The sequence below is a fragment of the Lithobates pipiens genome, unplaced genomic scaffold, assembly GCF_037356315.1.
Source record: "Lithobates pipiens isolate NorthernLeopardFrog02 unplaced genomic scaffold, aLitPip1_a1.2 Scaffold_16, whole genome shotgun sequence".
Taxonomy (NCBI): domain Eukaryota; kingdom Metazoa; phylum Chordata; class Amphibia; order Anura; family Ranidae; genus Lithobates; species Lithobates pipiens.
The window spans coordinates 39,757,877-39,779,559 of NW_027507748.1; positions in this window are offsets into that span (position 1 = coordinate 39,757,877).

Here is a 21,683-nt window from a genome sequence, read left to right on the forward strand (position 1 = left end):
ATGTGGTGGACTTTTAAGGCACAAATTTAATCAGAAAGGTTTAAATTACGTATATAGGTAATTATAAAGTATTTATTTCGAAAGATAACAAAAAAATTATATATATATAAAAACATGAAATGTTAGAACATCTATTGGAACTAGTACAACGTTGTTGTTCCAATAGATGTTCTAACATTTCATGTTATGTTATTTATTTCATTATGTAAAGAAAAAAAAGTCTACTGTAGCCATTTAAACTGTCACCCAGTCTGTGTTATTATTTTAACAACTAGTACAAGGAGCGAGGCTGAGAAATCCTTTAGTTAGTTCCTTGTGACAATGTCCTTCTCATTCCCAAAATATTCTGGGAATTTCCATCACCAGATAGACTTGCACTGATTGGTCATAGTCCAATTTAATCAGAAGACTTGAAGAATGGGATTTTCCATAACACGCCTTAAAGAATAAACAAAAGCAATACAGTAACGGAAATATTTATTGGAAAGATAAATACAGTACAGGTATTGTCATGGAAAATGCGACTTAATTGGGTTTTCATCACCATTACAAACTTAAAGGGACTTGAAAATAGTTTTAGTTCAATTATTATTTTTTTCTCAATGTTTATAAGCTTTTAATCTCTTGTTTTTTTATCATATCTTTATTTTACAAATAATTTTTTTTTTTAGATATAACAAAGAATTGCTAGAGGTTATGGGTAAATGAAAGTAGATGTAAACTCAAAAGTCAGTTTAACCACTTCAAGACAAGGCCTACTTCAAACATTTGTTGCTTACAAGTTAAAATCAGCATTTTTGCTATAAAATTACTTAGAACCCCCAAAAATTACTTAGAACCCCTTAAACAATTATATCAATTTTTTTTTATTTTTTTTTTAGCAGAGACCCTGTAGAATAAAATGGCAGTTGTTGCAATATTTTATGTCACACTGTATTCACGCAGCGGTCTTTCTTGGATGGGGGTAAAGGGAACATGGGATGCCCGGATCAGTAGCAAAAATAGATAAATAATTGGTTGGAATCTCTATCCAAAGGCTTTAAAGCTTTAGACTCCTCCAGCACAACGCTTCTTTAATGACCTGTTTCTTCCTCTACTGTGTTATACTCAGCTCCTGGCACAGCTAGGAAATGGTTAGGCCCCACTCTGAATAAGGCCTAGTTAAGGATCAGCAATTTTCTGGCAGGGGACTGCAGACCTCTTTGGTGTAGCAACCAGTAGCATTGAAGAAAAATAGTCTTTTGTGCTAGCTGTACTTTGGTGGACTACTGGTCCCAGTTAGTCCTGTGTGAACTCTGCCAGCCTTCCTGGCTGCAGCAGCCCGGCTTCAACGGCAGAAACATCACAGTCTCTCCCGCTAGTTCTACATCCACTCCTGGCATGTCTCTCCCAGATCTCTAGACTGTTCCTGTCACTCACCGAACCACAGATGGATCTCTCCTGAAGAATTGCCCGGCAGTGTTCCCCGTTGTCTTTTCCTGCTCCTGTTCAGGACTCCCCTCATTTGGGTTGTATGGAGGGGTTCCTTCCCAGCTCTATGAGCCCCGGCCCAAGAACAAACACCCCCCCCCCCCCCGATAGGGTGCTCCCTCAAAGGCCCCCACAGCCTAACACTCCATCATTTAGTTCTTCCACCCGACAACTCCCTCGCCAGCTGGATTGACCCAAGGTATTTAAGGAGGCCTGCCAATTATTTTTGGGGATTGGTCAGGGCTCCTTGACACACCCTAGATGGCTCCACCTCTCTTCCCCTCCTCTGCTTCCAGAATCTTCTGAGAGCCAGAGGAAGGTAACCAAGAGGTGGCACTGCCTGAAAATCCCCAGCCTACACTAAACCACTCCCCAGCTCCCAGATCAAAACAGCTTTCAGCTAGGCCTGCCTTAATTTACCTACCATGGCCAAAATTCTAACTCTAGCACCTACCTAAGGTAGAGGGATCTACACAAGTTTTCCTGACACCAAGAGAAACATGGTAACAGGGGAGGAACCTCCAGCTGATTGACAGCCTCAGCTCTGTTCCTGTGAGCTGTGTGAAGGGGAAGTTTCTTTCCTGCAATCAGTTCTCACTGAGCACCGCAGAGTGTAACTTCAGCTCTCTGTCCCCTTTTTTTGGAACTTTCACGCCAACTTATAAATTTAGCACTTTAGCAAGGGATGTAGAGAGGAGCAGATATACATCTAAAAACGTACGTAGAAGGATTTGTTTCATCTCTGTGTATCGTCTGGGGTTAGTCCCTTCACTGGGCTTTAACCACAGCAAAAAAAAAAAAAATCAGGTCTTCTGCCCTGCCGGATTGGGCTGTGTTATGTGGCAGAGCTCTGTAAATCTCAGAACTGGATGTCCAGAAATACGGATCAAGGTAAAACAGTTCTCATGTATGTATTTATTCTGTATCTTTAGCTGATTCTCTGGAGTGCAACTTTAAATCACCTGATTACCAGGAATCAACTCTTACTTGCAGGCTTTTATGGAAAACGAGAACGGGTTTTCCCAGCTACCTATGGAAAACAATGACTTGGTGTCTAATCAATAGTTTCAGATTATTTGAAAATAATGACATAATTGAAGAATGATGGGAGGATTCCAAGAATTAGTCGGTAAAATCTTTTCCTTTCTAATTACTAGGGCAAGACATCTAGGTGAAGGTTCCCAGGTCTGTTGTTGTCCAAGTGTTGAAGGTGTCAGATTGGTGCCACCTACAGCGTGTTTAACCTCCTTCCACAACCAGTTCAAAGGCTCAATAAACTTAAACGAATTACTGTACCTATATATTTGCCCCGGTAGGATGTTAACTCCTTTCAAAATCCCAGTTCATAAAAGAACATACAGTTTATGTGTGATACTACATTCAATTAGCTGGAAGAAATTAACAATCAGCTGTCTCTTAGGAACTGTTATAGACAACAGAATGATGGGTTTTCCCATAAGCCTGGGTGTAACAAACCAACCTCTTGGGTTTGTTATCAACAGTTTTGGAGTCTAGAAGATCATAAGAAGATTCCAGTACATTGTCATAAAATCTCTTCCGTCTTCATGGGGACTTCCTAGTGTAAGTTCTCAGAAAGATAGCTAACATGGCCATCCAAGTGTTCAAAGTCCAATTTCGTAAAGTTTAATATTTGATCTGAATAAGGCCCCTGGTGGTTTGATATGTCTTAAAAACAGCAGTTGTATATTATATTATGGAAAATGATAAAAATATTTCCATAATTTTTTCTTTCCTGGCCTATCTTTATGTCAGCATATTCATCGGTTCAGCTCCTTCTCTGATCCCATAGGACCACCATTAGTTAACCTACACAAAAGAGCAACCAGAACGCCCCATGCATTCTGTCCTTCAAGCACAAAGGACACCACAGAACAGGATTGTATATTGACATGAAGATAGGCCAGGAAAGGAAAATTATGGTAATTATGTAGACAGGTGCAGTCTGTCCTACCATCTGTATAAATGAATGAAGTATTTGTATAGCGCACAACGCGAACTGAATCGCCTCAAGGCACTGTGAAGAGCTTGGTTGTCCAACATCTAGAAGAGGAAGGTCTTGAGTTTTTTCCTAAAGGCCAGGTGGTTTCCTTCCAGGCGGATGTTGGTTGGTAGAGCGTTCCATAACCGAGGTCCTTGGACAGCGAATCTCCGATCCCCCTTTGATTTGTACTGGGATTTGGGCACGAGGAGGAGGTTTTTGTTAGCTGATCGAAGACTGCGGCTTGGTGTGTAATGATTTATTTTCTCAATTAGGTATTGAGGAGCGTCTCTATGCACGCATTTGTGGGTGAGGCAGAGGGTCTTGAATGTCATCCGATTCTTTACGGTTAGCCAATGTAAGCTCCTCAGCGAAGGAGAGATGGATTCCCAGGTTTTTTTTCCTGTTATCAGCCTTGCCGCCGTGTTTTGGATAAGTTGTAATCGTGCAAGTTAATATTGTGGTAATCCTATGTAAAGCGAGTTTGCGTAGTCCAGTCGTGAATTAATGATTGTTCCAACTACCACTGCTTTGTCATTCTTTGGGATAAAAGGGATGAGTCTGCGTAGCAGGCGTAGCAGATGGTGAGAACCACTGACTACTGCTAATATTTGTGCATCCATTGATATTTGTGAGTCCAAAATGATCCCGAGACTCTTGGCCTTGGTCTTTGGGGAGATGGTCTGCCCAAAGATGGTGGGTGGTGTCCAGGAGGTTTTGATTAAGGAGTTATGGTTTGGGTGTAGGATAAGAAGCTCTGTCTTTGATTCGTGGGGTTTGAGGGAGTTGGTGGTCATCCAGTTTTCTATTAGATTAAGGCAATTTTCTAGTTGTTGGTGGTGATCTCTTTGTCCAGTGATACGGAAAGGTGGGTGGCGCTGGATCCAGGGACATGCGGTGAGGTCAGTGGCTGGTGAGGCACTGGCTAGCACAAGAGCCAGATACACACAGGTTACATATTCACAAGTTACATGTTCGATTATCATTATGTAGGCCAGGGATCTCCAAACTTTATAAGGGCCAGTTTACTGTCCTTCAGACTTTAGGGAGGCCAAACTGTGGCCACTGGAAGTATAAAAATATCCCGGCATCAACAGGAATAAACCATGCCCCATTTTTGGTGTCAATGAGAGGAATAGTTCTGGGAAGCTCAGTAGATTGCTTTAAGAAAGGCCTGCATTCTTTCCTAAATGTACATAATATAACTGGGTACTAACATTTACAGGTAACGTTGATCCAGGGAAAATCTGATTGCCTCTCTTGGATCAGGAAGGAATTTTTTCCCCTGCTGTAGCAAATTGGATCTTGCTTTGCTGGGGGTTTTTCGCCTTCCTCTGGATCAACAGTGGGTATAGGATTGTGTATATGGGATTGTATGATATTTTTTATTTTATTTATTTTTATGGTTGAACTAGATGGACTTGTGTCTTTTTTTTAAAACCTGACTAACTATGTAACTATGTAATAGTGACCCATCGTTGGTGTCATTGAGAGTTACTGTTCCCCATTGTTGGTGTCCCTAGGGGGAATTGTGCCCCTTTGTTGGTGTCAGTGGGGGGGGACTATGCCCCCTGGGGGTGTGAGAAGAACTAATATTGCCCCAAGGGCCAGATATAAGCAAGCAAGGGGCCACATCTGGCCCCTGGCCCGCAGTTTGGAAACCACTGATGTAGACAATTGCAGCTCTACTAATTATACTCACTTAACAAAAATATTTACAAAGGCTGTCCCTTTAAGATGTTTTTCAGTCACCCTTTTTGTTGATGGTGGAAACAATATTACTAGCAAAGATGACAATAAAGATTGTAGAAAAAATAAAACACGTCTTTATTTTTGAAGCCAGAACTATAACAATACTATTAAGTAATAAGCAAGTAAACAATAAAGGGTTCAGGGTTATTTACTTAACCACTTCAGCCCCGGACCATTTTGTGGCCAAAGACCAGACCACTTTTTGCGATTCGGCACTGCGTCAATTTAACTGACAATTGCGTGGTCATGCGACGTGGCTCCTAAACAAAATCAATGTGCTTTTTTTCCCACAAATAGAGCTTTCTTTTGGTGGTATTTGATCACCCCTGCGGTTTTTATTTTTTGCGCTATAAACAAAAATAGAGCGACAGTTTTGAAAAAAAAAACACATTATTTTTTACTTTTTGTTATAATAAACATCCCCCATAAATATATAAAAAAACATTTTTTCCCTCAGTTTAGGCCGATACGTATTCTTCTACATATTTTTGGTAAAAAAATCGCAATAAGCGATTATTAATTGGTTTGCGCAAAAGTTGTAGCGTTTACAAAATAGGGGATAGTTTTATGGCATTTTTATTAATAATTTTTTTTTACTAGTAATGGCGGTGATCAGTGATTTTTATTGTGACTGCGACATTATGGCGGATACATCGGACATTTTTGACACATTTTTGGGACCATTGTCATTTATACAGCAATCACTGCTATACAAATGCAGTGATTCCTGTGTAAATGACACTGGCAGTGAAGGGGTTAACCAGTGGGTGGCAGTGTAAGGGTTAAGTGTTCCTAGGGGTGTGTTACTAACTGTTGGGGGCTGGGCTTTCATTTAGTGAACACTGATCTCTGCTCCAATCATATGGAGCAGAGATCAGCGTCACTTGTTGCTAGGCAGAACTGGGAGATGCTGTTTACAACAGCATCTCCTAGTTCAGCCGCCCCGTGAGACAATCGAGGGTATGCACGTGGGTATGCACGTGGATATGCGTGTCGTATGTCCGCGAGACCCACGACCACACTCACGGGGGTCCCAACCGGCATGCGAGCAAATTTAAAGGGACGTACAGGTACACCCATTTGCCTGCCCGTGCCATTCTGCCGACGTACATTGGTGTGTGCCGGTCGGGAAGTGGTTAATAATTAATTCAGTTCCCCTAATCTTTCCTCATAGCTGAGTTCCTCCATGCCTCTTATCAGTTTAGTTGCCCTTCTCTGGACTTTCTCCAGTTCCCCGATATCCTTTTGGAGAACTGGTGCCCAAAACTGAACTGCATATTCCAGATGAGGTCTTACTAATGATTTGAACAGGGGCAAATATATATCTCTCGCTGGAGTCCATACCTCTCTTAACCACTTAAGGACCGCCTCACGCCGGTATACATTGGCAGAATGGTACGGCTGGGCACAATCACGTACCGGTACGTGATTCTTTAAGTGCCCAGCCGTGGGTTGGGAGTGCGCCGGCGGCGGCGCTCTCCCGACCCGGTCCTGTGCTCCGTGACTGTGGCCGCTGGACCAGCGGACCCGATCACCACTGGTGTCCCGCGATCGGGTCACAGAGCTGAAGAACGGGGAGAGGTCTGTGTAAACAAACCTCTCCCCGTGCTTCCCTGTGTGGCTGTCACCGATCGTCTCTTCCCTTTTATAGGGAATGACGATCAGTGATGTCACATGCCAGGCCATGCCCCCCTACAATAAAAAAAAAACACATAACGTCATACATAACACTACACTGCCCCCTATTGGTTACCTCCTTCAGTGCCAGTGTCATTTACACAGGAATCAATGCATTTAAATAGCACTGATTGCTGTATAAATGACAATGGTCCCAAAAAGGTGTCAAAAATGTCCAATGTGTCCACCATAATGTCGCAGTCACAATAAAAATCGCTGATCGCCACCATTACTAGTAAAAAATTTTTTTTATAAAAATGCTATAAAACTATCCCCTATTTTGTAAACGCTATAACTTTTGCGCAATCCAATCAATAATCGCTAATTGCGTTTTTTTTACCAAAAATATGTAGAAGAATATGTATCGGCCTAAACTGAGGAAAAAAACATTTTTTTATATATTTTTTGGGGATATTTATTATAGCAAAAAGTAAAAAATATTGCATTTTTTTCAAAATTGTCGCTCTATTTTTGTTTATAGCGCAAAAAATTAAAACCGCAGAGGTAATCAAATACCACCAAAAGAAAGCTCTATTTGTGGGAAAAAAAGGACACAAATTTTGTTTGGGAGCCACGTTGCACGACCGCACAATTGTCAGTTAAAGCAACGCAGTCCCGAATCGCAAAAAGGGGCCTGGTCCTTTGGCTGAAAATTGGTCCGGGGGTTGAGTGGTTAATACAAGAAAGGACTTTGCTCACTTTGAAAACAGCAGCTTGGCATTGCATGCTATTATTGAGCTAATGATCTACAAAAAAAAACAGATCCTTCTCCATCCTGGATTCCCCCAGTTGTACTCCCTCTAGTATGTATGATAGATGCATATTCTTAGCCCCCAAGTGCATAACTTTACATTTATCAGTATTAAACCTCATCTGCCACATAGTCGCCCAATTAGACAGAGCATTGAGGTCGGCTTGTAAATTGGGGACATCCTGTAAGGACGGTATTCCACTGCATAGCCTGGTGTCATCTGAAAAACATTTATTTTCTCAATTTAAAAGGTTTGAACCGCATATATCACATGTTACATAGGGGTTTGTTTACTAAAGCTCACAATTCTGCAGAGAAACCAATCAGCTTCCAGGTTTTATTGCTAAAGCTTTATTAAACAAGCTGAGGATAGAAGCTGACTGGTTTCTCTGCAGAATTTTGACTCATTTTGCCCTCTCCAGCTTTAGTAAATAAATTCCATAGTATAAAATATTGTACAAAATTGGGTTACAACATCAAGAAGTGTGATCCAAATGGTATCCCCCCACAGCTGATGATTTAGCTTGCAGTCATTGGATTACTGGTTGGCGGTTGGCCCACTCAGTTTAGGGTCTCCAACGCATTTCAAAATATTTCTAACAATTATCTTCTTCAGGGATAAGATACCACTCTGGAGTATAAATGCTACTTACTATCCGCATATTACAATTTATACATAATTGTTCATCCATCATAATACAAAAAGAAAACTTACATAATTTGTCGCACCAGTGGGGGGGGGGGGGGGGTTATTTTTTATTATTTTTTACAATTTTACCTTTTCAATATTTATTTATTACAATTCTTTTTTTATTTTTTTATTAGCCCCACCAGGTGTTTTAACAGACCCATGACATCTTCCTTTTGAGACAGAGAAAGCGGCTGAGGACAGAGATTCCCCAGTCCCTTTTTTCTGCAGCCTCAGCTGCACTGAAGATAAATAGACAGCAGACAGAGGCTCCTCTCCATTCATGAACTGAAGCATCGTAAACACAGGTTATGATGCTCAGTGACAGTTATGAATGGACAGTCAGTGAGCATTCGGAAAAGGAAGGAGCCGGTAAATGACAGATTTACCGACTCCTTCCTCCGCTCTCCATCCTGACAGATCGAGGACAGAGGGGGGGGCGGAGCATGGAGGGGGACTGGAGGAGGATATGGGGGACAGTCAGGGGTGATCAGTGCGGAAAGTTACAATCACCGATCTCCCTGTATAAATTTCAATAAATCAGCTGAAAGCCGGTGGAGGGAGAGGAGGAGAAGCGGCTGCCAGCTGCTTTATTGAAATTTATACAGGGAGATCGGTGAATATAACTACTCCCCAGCGCCACACCTATCATTCCTGACTGCCTAGGTCAAACATCGGAGCATTTGCCCAAGTACAAGTACTCGGGCAAATGCTCGGGATCGCCGCCGATACTGATACTAGTATCGGTATTGGAGAAACCCTAGTTGTAACCCAATTTTGTACAATATTTTATACCTGATGTAATATATGGTTAAAACCTTTTAAATTGAGAAAATAAATATTATTATATATTCTTTTTTGGTCAGAAGTTGCCTTCAAAGTCCTATAAAGAGCAATTGTGGTTTGTCTGTAGTGAAAAGTTTGGAGACTCCATGACCTAGAGGAAGCTGATTGATAGATCAGGCAATCATTTTTGATATTTTTTTGCTAAACAATAAAGCTCTGTGGATTTTGTATACACTGCAGCAATCTGGTCTGCTAGAGGCATCACAAGATCTTCAGAAGCTGGTAACCTGTAACTTTCATTTTTGACCCCAAGATGGCAGCAACACTGCACTCTTCAGAGCTCTCCGGTAAAGGAATGCATTGTGTTATTTTGCATATCATTTCTTTTTTTATGAATTAAGTTCATAACCAAAAAATAGAATTTTGCACTTTTTTTTTTTTACACCAATTCTCCAAAATAAAAATATATAAACATCCATACTTAAAGTGGTGTTGCCACCAAAAAAAAATTCTTAAAAAAAAAAAAATAATTGGAATTTTTTTTCTACTCACCTCTAAATACCTGTTGCTAGGGGGTCCCTCGTAGTCTGCCTTCTTCCTTGCCCGGGCTGGTGACATCACTTCCCCTCGCGCCGCACAGTCATCTGGGACCTGTCACCTGTCCCAGGTGACTGTGCGGCGTATCACGGCGCCCTGCACCGCTCGCGCATGCGCAGTGGGTGCCCGGCGGTGAAGCCACAGACGGGTGCCCACAGTAAGAATGACAGCGCTGCGAGCGGAGCGGGGAACGAGTGGGGGCTTCGTTCCCCCGCATTGCTGGACCCTGGGACAGGTAAGTGTCCGATTATTAAAAGTCAGCAGCTGCAGTATTTGTAGCTGCTGACTTTTTTTATTTTTTTTTTATTTTTTTATTTTTTTTAGGGGCACCCCACTTTAAGGGGGTTTATTTACTAAAACAGGAGAGTGCAAAATCTGGTGCAGCTCTGAATAAAAAACAATCAGCTTCCATTTTTTTTTTTTTCTGTCAAAGTTTAACTGAACAAGCTGAAGTTAAAAACGGATTTTCTACCATGCTTATCTGCACAAGATTGTGCGCTCTCCAGTTTTAGTAAATTAACCTCAATGGCTCTGTAATCTATTTTTTATCTCCTGACACCCTGCAATAGTAAGTAACTTATCAACCCCCCCATATCTTTTGTGGACATTATTGAGTTATATTCATTTTCATCTTTTCATTATCCCTTTCTCTATTTTTCTATTTTTATTTTTATTTATATCCCTATTTGTATTTTTAATTTTAATTACATTTTAATTTATTTATTACCCACTCATTATCATTATCTTCTTCCCTGTATACAATATTCTCTTACATTGTCCACGTTACTATTACTACTGTATTAGTGTAATGCTGTGACATGTCCTATCCAGTTTTGTGCCTTTTTATTCTATTGAGCTACCATGCAGTATTTTTTTAACCACCTCAATGCCCCAGATCTCTCCAATAGATGCCTATGTAAACAAGGCATTTCCCCATTCTGCCTAGTGACAAAAGGGGAGCATCGGGAGCAGTGATTGCTGTAATGTCAATCGTAGCCCACCCCCCCCCCCCCCCACAGTTAGAATCACTCCCTAGGACACAATTAACCCCTTGATCGCCCCCTGGTGTCTAAGCCCTTCCTGCCAGTGTCATTTATACAGTAATCAGTGCATTCTTATAGCACTGATCGCTGTATAAGTGACAATGGTCCCAAAATAGTGTCAAGAGTGTCTGATGTGTCTGCCATAATGTCGCAGTCACAATAAAAATGGCTGATCGCCGCCATTACTAGTAAAAAAAAATAATAATAAAAATGCCATAAATCTATCCTCTATTTTGTAGACACTATAAATTTGCACAAACCAATCAATATATGCTTATTGCGATTTTTTTTTTTTTTTTTTTACCAAAAACATGTAGAAGAATACATATCTGCCTAAATTGAGGAAAAAATGTGTTTTTTATATATGTTTTTTGGGGATATTTATTATAGCAAAAAGTAAAAAAATATTGCTTTTTTTTTTCAAAATTGTTGCTCTGTTTTTGTTTATAGCGCAAAAAATAAAAACCACAGAGGTGATCAAATACCACCAAGAGAAAGCTCTATTTGTGGGGAAAAAAAAGGACGTCAATTGTCAGTTAAAGCGACGCAGTGCCCTATCACACAAAGTGCTCTGATCAGGAAGGAGGTAAATTCCTCTGGGCCTGAAGTGATTAAACTGGTAACCCGCAAAGGGTTTTTAAAGCGTTGTTTATGGATAATTGAATGTACTGTAGTTTGTCACCATTCCAGGGGCGTGCACAATTTTAAAGCGTGACGTGTTTGGTATCTATTTACTTCACGTAACATCATTTTTTATATTTTACCAAAAAAAGTGGGTATTATATTGTGTGTGTGCACTAACATTTATGAAAGTTTTTTTTCCCCCCAAAAATGTGCATTTAAAAAACCGCTGTGCAAATACTGTGTGACATAAAAAGTTGCAACGCCCACCATTTTATTCTCTAGGGCCTCTGCTTATAAAACATATAATATTTGGAGATGCTAAGTCATATTCTAGAAAAAGAAATGCAGATTTTTACATGTAGGAGAGAAATGTCAGAATTGGACCAGTAGGCCAGTGGTTAATTTAATGTACAGAGTCTCTCTTTTTTTTTTTTTTCAAGTATTGGGGAACGCAAAGCGCACAGATACACCTGGTTTATGTTAGTGACCAATAATTCACCACATTATTACAGTAATATAGCCACACAGGAAAGCAGTAACACATAACGCAGGAAGTATCACTTTAAAAATAGAGACATTGTATGTGACCATTTATTTCTCATCTCGCTCATCAGAACTTCTCACTTGCAGATAATGTATCTTCTGGCTGTCCTGATACTTCTATACCTGGGTGCAGCATTCTCAGGTGAGAGCTTTATACTGGGGAAGAGGAGGGGACAGGTGAAGGGAGGAGGTAAGATTTGGAAGATATTTGTGGTTTCATCCTGCAGTTTGCACCTCTGTTAGACGCTCATCAATATGGGGATTTCTGTGGGACTGGTCAGGTTCATATGGAGAGCTGAACGAGCAATTTCAGCTAAGCTATTCTCGGCACCTATGGGGGCAAAATGTTAGACTTTTTTTTAAACTAAGGTGAATAAAGAAATGCAGACCGAACAGCAACACAGGGACATGACAAGAAGGGTAAACAATGTTGAAAATGCCTGTGCTGTATTGCTATTTTATGGTACTTGCGTAACGTTTAGTATATTATTTTTTGGAGATACAAGAAGAAAAACACATGGGGGGGGTTATTTACTAAAGGAAAATCCAAAGTGCACTTGGAAGAGCAGTCGCTGTAGATCCGAGGGGGACATGCAAGGAAAATAAAAAACAGCTTGCACATGATTGGATGATATAATCAGCAGAGCTTCCCTTCATTTCAGATCTACCCCTTAGATTCAGGGGGGCTGCACTTCCAAGTGCACTTGCAGTGCAAAGTGGAGTTGCCTTTCGTAAATAACCCCCCTGGGGTTGATTTACTAAAATTGGAGCATTGAGAATCTGGTGCAGCTTTGCATGGTAGCCTATCAGCTTTTAACTTATTATTTATAGCCAAAGACATGCAGGTAGGTTAATTGGCTTCTGTCCAAAATTGGCCCCTAGTATATGAATGGGGACCTTGGATTGTGGGCTCCTTGAGGGTAGGGACCAATGTGAGTGTGTAATGTACAGGGATAGGGACAATTGTAGACACTCAGGTTGAACTGGATGGACTGGTGTCTTTATTCAACCTTACTAACTATGAAACTATGAAACTTCAGCTTGTCCAAACAAGCTTTGACAAAAAAAAAACTGGAAGCTGATTGGTTTCGATGCAGAGCTGCACCTGATTTTGCACTCTCCAGTTTTAGAAATCAACCCCTACCAGGACTGGACTGGGACAAAAATTTGGCCCTGGACTTCATCCAGACCGGCCCACTTTAATTTTGCAAACAAGCACAAAAACAGTATATAAAACTATACGTAATTGTGCAAAAAAACATAAAGTAACATAAGGAGTCCTCACTAACCTCTTTTATGTTTATCTCTTCTGTATTTTTCTCATCTTTCTCACATCACTGCGTGAAGTTGAGGCAAGCCGCGTAGCCATTACTTTGTCACTGAAACTGGCCCACTGAGCCATCGGCCCACCGGGAAACTCCCTGTAGTCCCAATGGCCAGTACATGCCTGACCCCTACTGCTATGTGTAATGTTGTATTTCCCATTATCTGCAGGATTTTTGTAAAAAAAAATCTTTCCTGCACTACCTTCATAGCTGCCAGATACTACCCACAGTGGCTGTCTTCTGGCTACTGTCTTCCAGTTGCTGCTACTGAGAAAAGTTGCACCTCTCAGTGGTAAAAGGGAACAACTTTTCTCAGTAGCAGTGGCAGCTGTAAATCTGCCCTGTACACACGGTCGGACATTCCGACGACAAAATCCATCTGATTTTTTCCGATGGATTTTGGCCCAAACTTGTCTTGCATACACATAAAGTTGTTGGAAAATCTGATCGTTCAGAACAAGGTGGCGTAAAATACGTACGATGGGACTATAAAGAGGCCAGTAGCCAATAGCTTTCATCTCGTAATTTATTCTGAGCATGCGTGGCACTTTGTGCATCGGAATTGTCTACACATGATCGGAATTTAAACGATGGGATTTTGTTGTCAGAAAATTTTAGATCCAGATCTCAAACTTTGTGTGTCAGAAATTCCAACGGAAAAAGTCAGATGGAGCCCACATGCGATCGGAATTTCCGACAACACAGTTCGATCGCACATTTTCCTTCGGAAAGTCCGACTGTGTGTACATTTGTTGAACATTTTTTGGTGGACTTTCCGCCAACAAATGTTGGCTAGCATGTTCTCAAATTTTCCACCAACAAATGTGTGTTGTCGGACTTTCTGATCATGTGTACACAAGTCCATCGGACAAAAGTCCACAGTACAAACACGCATGCTCAGAATCAATACTCACCAAACACAACATTAGCAGAAGGAGCCCAAAGGGTGGCGCATGACTAATGAACTTCCTTTTTATCTGCTCGCTGTACGTCTTGTACGTCACTACGTTCATAATTGTTGGCCAACATTTGTGTGACTGTGTGTATACAAGACAAGTCATAGCCAACAACCTTCAAACAAAATCCCACAGTTTTGTGGTCGGAAAGTCCGATCGTGCATTTACAGGGCATAAGAGTGCCAGAAGGTAGCCACTCAGGGCTGTACCCTTTGACTGTGCAAGAGGCAGAGCAGGGATAATGTTTGCGAGATGTAGCCTCAATTAGGCTGAGTAGTTGCTGTTACAAGTCTGTACTTAAAGAGGAATTTCAGCTTGATTTTTTAAAAGAAAAGTATGGGTTTAAGTAAAAAAAATATATATCTATTATGCACACTTAAGTGGATGCAGCAATGATCCGATACTGCATCTTTCCCCTGTCGGCTCTGAGATGGAGACCTGAACAATCAAGCACTGCTGATTGCTCAGCTCTCGGTCTTCAGTGAACAGGGAGCTCTCTGCTCTGCCCCGCCAGTGCTCACTAATGTGCTGTCGTTTTTTGTCATTCCAGAGGCGTGCACAATTTTAAAGCAAGACATGTTTGGTATCTATTTACTCGGCGTAACATCATCTTTAATATTTTACCAAAAAAGTGGGTATTTTATTGAGTTTGCATGCACTAAAATCAGGGTGGATTTGATTTAAATCACTAGTAAAAAGGCTTGATTTAAATCCGATTTAAATCATAATTTTTAAAGAGCAACTGTCATCTCTGTCCCGCAGCGGCTCCTCCTCTGACTCGCTGTTGACTCACCGATAGTCCCATTCATGTTACTGGGACGGCTGGTGATGCGGCAGTGACACAACAAGGTGAGGGACGTGGAGGTAGCAGGTGAGTGGATGCCCACTAACAGGAGCTGCCATGATCAATATGAAATTACAGGTGCTCTTTAAATGTGAGGACGTATTCTTACTGGTATTTAGAGTCTTTAATATTTGCAAACAAAATGAAGGCCTCCTATTTAGAATAATAAGCTGCCAGGTTAGTAAAAACAGCGTAAAACAGCGATATCAGAACCGATTCAATAATACAGTTTGTAGTGTACATAGATTTGCAAAACAATGGGATAAAGGAATATGCCTGAACTTTGGTTTATCTTATGGTTACTGTTAAATTGTGTGAATGCATCAATGCAGTGCATGTTATCACAGCATTTTATTAATATAAATTTGATAAAAATCAAAAAAATTCAATATAAATTAAAAAAAAATCTGATTTAAAATTGTATTTTATTTTAAATCATTGATTTTGATCTACCCTGACTAAAATTCATGAAAGATTTTTTTCCCCAAAAATATGCAGTTGAAAAGGTAAAAAAATATATATTTACAGTATTATGCTCACCTAAGAGAATGCAGCAATGATCCGATGCTGCATCTGTCCCCGATGACTCTAAGATGGAAAACTGAGCGATCAAACACTGCTGATTGCTTCTCTCTTGGACTTCAGGGAACAGAGAGCTCTCTCTGCTCTGCCCCTAACTGGAGCGATGGGCTGTGGAGGGGGCTGGTGTGGCTGGCTCAGTCTCCCAGTGGTTTGCTGAGAGGCTTATCCAGCTGTTGGTCCAGGCATCTGGGTGAATCCCGACCACATGGTCAGGATCTTTTCAGAGAGTTCTGTGACGGCTGAAAATGGCTCAAAGGAGTGCAGAACAAACTGCACTCCTGTAATTCATAGGAGAATTACAGCCAAATAAAGCTTTGGCTATACTTCTCCTTTAAGTCAGCAGCTACAAATACTGTAGCAGCTGACGTTTAAAAATCAGGTACTTACCAGAGCCTAGGGTCCAACACTGCCTTCCCAAAGCTGGTTCTTACCGCTGCGGGTTGTCGGCACTGCTACCTTGGATATGGGAGCTAGCTCTTGTTCCTGCAGTGCTGTGTGAATGATCATGCAACCTCCTGGGACATTTGTTGTGTCTCAGGAGGCTGTAAAGGCTGTGGGAAGGAAGGTGGTGGGACGAGTGGCTGATAAAAATAAAGTACCCGCCCCCCCCAAAAAAAAAAAACGTAACTCAGTTACAGGCTGGGAGGGTGGAGAGAACAAACAAGACTTCACTTTAACCGCAAAAAAGAAAAACAAATCTTAGGAAAAGTTCATGGTTGAACTTGGATAGGTGAATAAGATGCAGGGCATGTTTTTTAGACTTAGCCCTTGACCACACAATTGGACATTCCGACAACAAAATCCGTCGGATTTTGTCAGAAACTTGTGTTGCATACACACGGTCGGACAAAGTTGTCGGAAAATCCAATCATTCAGAACGTGGTGATGTTATTTCGTTAAGACGGGACTACATTCAAGGCTAGTAGCCAATATCTTTGTTCTAGGAATTTGATCTGAGCATGCGTGGCACTTTGTCCAATCGGAATTCTCTACAAACGATAGGACAAAGTCCCATTGGACCATGTTGTCAGAAAATTATATAGCCCAGCTCTAAAACTGTATTCCAACGGAAACAGTCCGATGGAGCCCTCACATGGTCGGATTATCCGACAACACGGTCCGATCGGACATTTTCCGTCGGAATGTCCGACCATGTGTACAAGGGCTAAGGCTCAAAGTCAATCAAACTGGAAGACTAAGGACATGCTGGGAATGCAAGGTATCATGGACCCGCTCCCGCACACATAGTGGAAGGATGCACAGAACAGTGCTGATATCTTCACATCAGTGCCACTTTTTGAATCAATGAGGACCACCCGGGGTTGGAGAAGAGGCAATGTGTCATTTAAACTGACCTGAATAGTTCAGAAAAAAGTAAATAGTAAAAAAAAAAAAAAAATACACACTGGGGTGTATATGGAGGGAGCTGCACTGTGTGGAGGGTGCACAGAATCAAAAATTGGGAGAATTCTGCCAGGTAGACAAAAAATGAATTTTACATGGAGTCCACCATTGTTGTGATGAGTATGGCATTGGTTGATACTGATTTATAGACCAGGATGGAAATACTTAAATGTAATCCCAATATCTACATTGGAAGAAATGATATGTCCTGATTTCCAGGTGGTGCTGTTGTGGTGGGGAGAAGAGGGAGTTCTACAGTTCTGAAATGTGAAGAGAATCCCGGAGACCAGTTAGTGGCCGTTGTATGGAAGGTCCATCACATTAATAGTTCTCTGTGTTACGTCTCGTATTTCGCAAGCAAAAGAAGACCTAATGCACATAATGACTGCAGCACGAGAATGAAGCTCACCAATATATCACTGACCATCCAGAACACCCAAATATCCGACGAAGGGAACTACACTTGTGAACTGTCATGTCCTGAAGGGACTTTTATAAAGACAACCATTTTACAAGTATTAGGTGAGCAGTATTTAACTCCTTTTATGTAGCTGATTTAATATATATGGTGCAGTTTAGAACAACCACGCCTGTTGCCATGATGTATAGATTCACATCACAAAAATGATACTGATCTTGCATGACAGGACCCGGGTCTGAACCTGCAACCTCTGCTGTGTCTGGCGATGTATCGTTTTTCTGAGCCATCTGAGTTGCTGAGCTTCTCAGATCCATCAGACCATCTCAGGGCGATTCTAAGGACCACAACCTGGTATCAACACACACCAAAACCCATCTCCACCATCGGGAGCTCTGGTGAACATCAGCTAGTGCTTAGACACCGCACCTTGGGTGAGCCCATGTCACCTGCCAGAATGACCTGCTGCCAGTGGCGTACTTACTTACGGGGGGTGGAACGCCCCCCAGGTGCCACACACTGGGGGGGGTGCCAGGCTGGCACCACCCCCCCCCCCGTAATTGAAGCAGTGACGGGGGGGGGGGAGGGAGTGCAGTGGCGATAGATGTGAGCGCAGGGAGAGGTGAGCTGTGACAGTATGCAGGCGTCCGGACTGTACTGTTACCCGGGTGACACACCGCCAGATTGACTCAGGAGATATAGAAACCACTGTCTCTCTCTCCTGTACAGCAGGGGAGGGAGAGAGAGAATGTGGGCCAGCTCCGAATAGATGACGGGAAAATTCTAGCAGGTGATTGGTTGCTAGGTGGTCCTAGCAACCACTCATTAGCATTGTTAATATGAAAAAGTAACTCCAACAGTTCCCGCCATCTGTTCAGCGCTGCTGTGTCTCCCCCTCTGCGTGAGTAAGGTAGGAAAAGGCAGAGCTGTGTAATATGCAGGGGGTCCAAAGCTGGGAGGGTGTGTAATGTGCAGGGGTCCAGAGCTGCGGGGTGGGTTGTGTAATGTAAAGGGGTCCAGAGGTGCAGGGTGCTGTGTGATGTAAAGGGGTCCAGAGGTGCAGGGTGCTCTGTGTTGTAAAGGGGTCCAGAGGTGCAGGGTGCTGTGTGATGTAAAGGGGTCCAGAGGTGCAGGGTGCTGTGTGATTTAAAGGGGTCCAGAGGCGCAGAGTGCTGTGTAGGGGGTTGTGTAATGTAAAGGGGTCCAGAGGTGCAGGGGGTTGTGTAATGTAAAGGAGACCAGAGGTGCAGGGGGTTGTGTAATGTAAAGGGTTCCAGAGCTGTAGGGGGGTTGTGTAATGTAAAGGGGTCCGGAAGGTGCAGGGGGTTGTGTAATGTAAAGGGGACCAGAGGTGCAGGGGGTTGTGTAATGTAAAGGGGTCCAGAAATAAGGGGAAATAGATCTGGCGCTATACCCTTAAATAAAATAATTAATACCAATAAAGTGAAACAAATTGTGAAAAAAATGGTGAAAAAATATAAAATTATCAGCACGCTGGTAAATAACGAGCTTATAAAACATAAAATGTAAAACACTGTGAAGCCCAACAGTATTATATAGAAGGCAAAGAAAAACCGTGCTATTCTAAGTGCCTAGATCACTCTAGGTGCCATATATCAGGTGCTAAATATGCTGGTATCAACTAAAAAAATTGCATAAAAGCTAAGCGTGAATACAATAATAAAGTGCAAGCCAAAACACATAATAAATCAATTGACAAAAATAAAAATTGCTATTGCAATAAAAATAAAAATAAAAGTACAAATAAAAATAAAAATAACAATAAAAATTGCAATCAGTGAAAGTCCCACACTTATAGAAAAACCAGTGTGTTTTGTGCAAAAAGATGAGTAACTGGTGAATGACAATGGATAATGGTGATTATCTTCAGTGATTATCTTCATAAAACACAACTGCTTCTCCCAGTGCACAGTGAGTAATAATGTGATTGCTCTCACCAGAGCTCTTACCCCTACGGGGGTGGAACAGCCTCCACAGTATAAGCCACTGTGCTGCTCTCTGGCAATGGTTTGATGTTGTCTTGGGAGACACCTGCTCTTCCGCTGGTATTACGTGCCACGTTATATATAGTGAGGAAAAAACACATCCATGGTGCAGTATGTATTGACAAAAAATGTATTAATAAAAGAAGAAAGTTACTCACAAATAGAAGGTAACAGATCGCTTTTTGTAAAAAGATTGCTTTTTTAAAAATCCCGCCGGCCGCTTGCCGTCTGTGTAGAAAGTGCACGCTGTCTGGCCACGCCCTACGTGTTTCGTCACACCGACGTCACCTGGAGCCCCAGATGACGTCGGTGTGACGAAACGCGTAATACCAGCGGAAGAGCAGGCGTCTCCCAGGACAACATCAAACCATTGCCAGAGAGCAGCACAGTGGCTTATACTGTGGAGGCTGTTCCACGCCCGTAGGGGTAAGAGCTCTGGTGAGAGCAATCACATTATTACTCACTGTGCACTGGGAGAAGCAGTTGTGTTTTATGAAGATAATCACTGAAGATAATCACCATTATCCATTGTCATTCACCAGTTACTCATCTTTTTGCACAAAACACACTGGTTTTTCTATAAGTGTGGGACTTTCACTGATTGCAATTTTTATTGTTATTTTTATTTTTATTTGTACTTTTATTTTTATTTTTATTGCAATAGCAATTTTTATTTTTGTCAATTGATTTATTATGTGTTTTGGCTTGCACTTTATTATTGTATTCACGCTTAGCTTTTATGCAATTTTTTTAGTTGATACCAGCATATTTAGCACCTGATATATGGCACCTAGAGTGATCTAGGCACTTAGAATAGCACGGTTTTTCTTTGCCTTCTATATAATACTGTTGGGCTTCACAGTGTTTTACATTTTATGTTTTATAAGCTCGTTATTTACCAGTGTGCTGATAATTTTATATTTTTTCACCATTTTTTTTCACAATTTGTTTCACTTTATTGGTATTAATTATTTTATTTAAGGGTATAGCGCCAGATCTATTTCCCCTTTTTTCATACAATTATTTCCACCCATACAGGGCGGCAAATTAAGTAGAGGCTGCTCATACCATAGACACACCAATTGGGTCCGTAGCGCAATCTTTCCTGTTTTTGCCTCTTTAAAGGGGTCCAGAGCTGCAGGGGGTTGTGTAATGTAAAGGGATCCAGAGCTGCAGGGGCTGTGTAATGTAAAGGGGTCCAGTTGTGTAGAGGGGGTACAAAGTAGTAATAAAGTGATATTGGGGGATGCAGAGGTTTGCAGAGGGCACAGTGGGGTGTTTTTACATTTTAAAGTTGGGGGGGGGGGGTGCCAGATATAGGATCCGCCCCGGGTGCCAAATGGTCTAGGTACGCCCCTGCCTGCTGCTGCACTTATCCAGCTGGTCAGTGGGAGCCTCTCTACTGCGATAGCTACTGGCCTCCAGGTCTGACACCTGATTGTGACAGCACAACCTAATATGACCGGAAATATAAATTAATGGTATAGTTATATAAAATTAGGGTTACCAGATTTAACTAGGGTTACACAGCCAATTTCAAGCATGCCAACAAAATCACACCCTCATTTGTAGCCACAACCACAAAATAACACCTTCATTTTTAACACACATTGAAAAAAACTGTAGGCCTAATAAAAGTACAAATATTAACCGCTTCAGCCCTGGAAGATTTTACCCCCCTTCCTGCCCAGAGCACTTTTTGCGATTCGGCACTGTGTCGTTTTAACTGACAATTGCGCGGTCGTGCGACGTGGCTCCCAAACAAAATTGATGTCCTTTTTTTCCCACAAATAGAGCTTTCATTTGGTGGTATTTGATCACCTCTGCGGTTTTTATTTTTTGCACTATAAACAAAAAAAGAGCGATTTTGAAAAAGGCATTTTTTTTACATTTGCTATACTAAATATCCCCCAAAAATACATAAATTTTTTTTTTCCCTCAGTTTAGGCCGCTATGTATTCTTCTACATATTTTTGGTAAAAAAAAATGCAATAAGCGTTTATTGATTGGTTTGCTCAAAAAGTTATAGCGTCTACAAAATAGAGAATAGATTTATAGCATTTTAATTGTATTTTTTTACTAGCAATGGCGGCGATCTGCGATTTTTATCAGGACTGCAACATTGTGGCAGACACATCGGACACTTTTGACACATTTTTGGGACCATTGACAATTATACAGCAATCAGTGCTATAAAAAAATGCACTGATTACTGTGT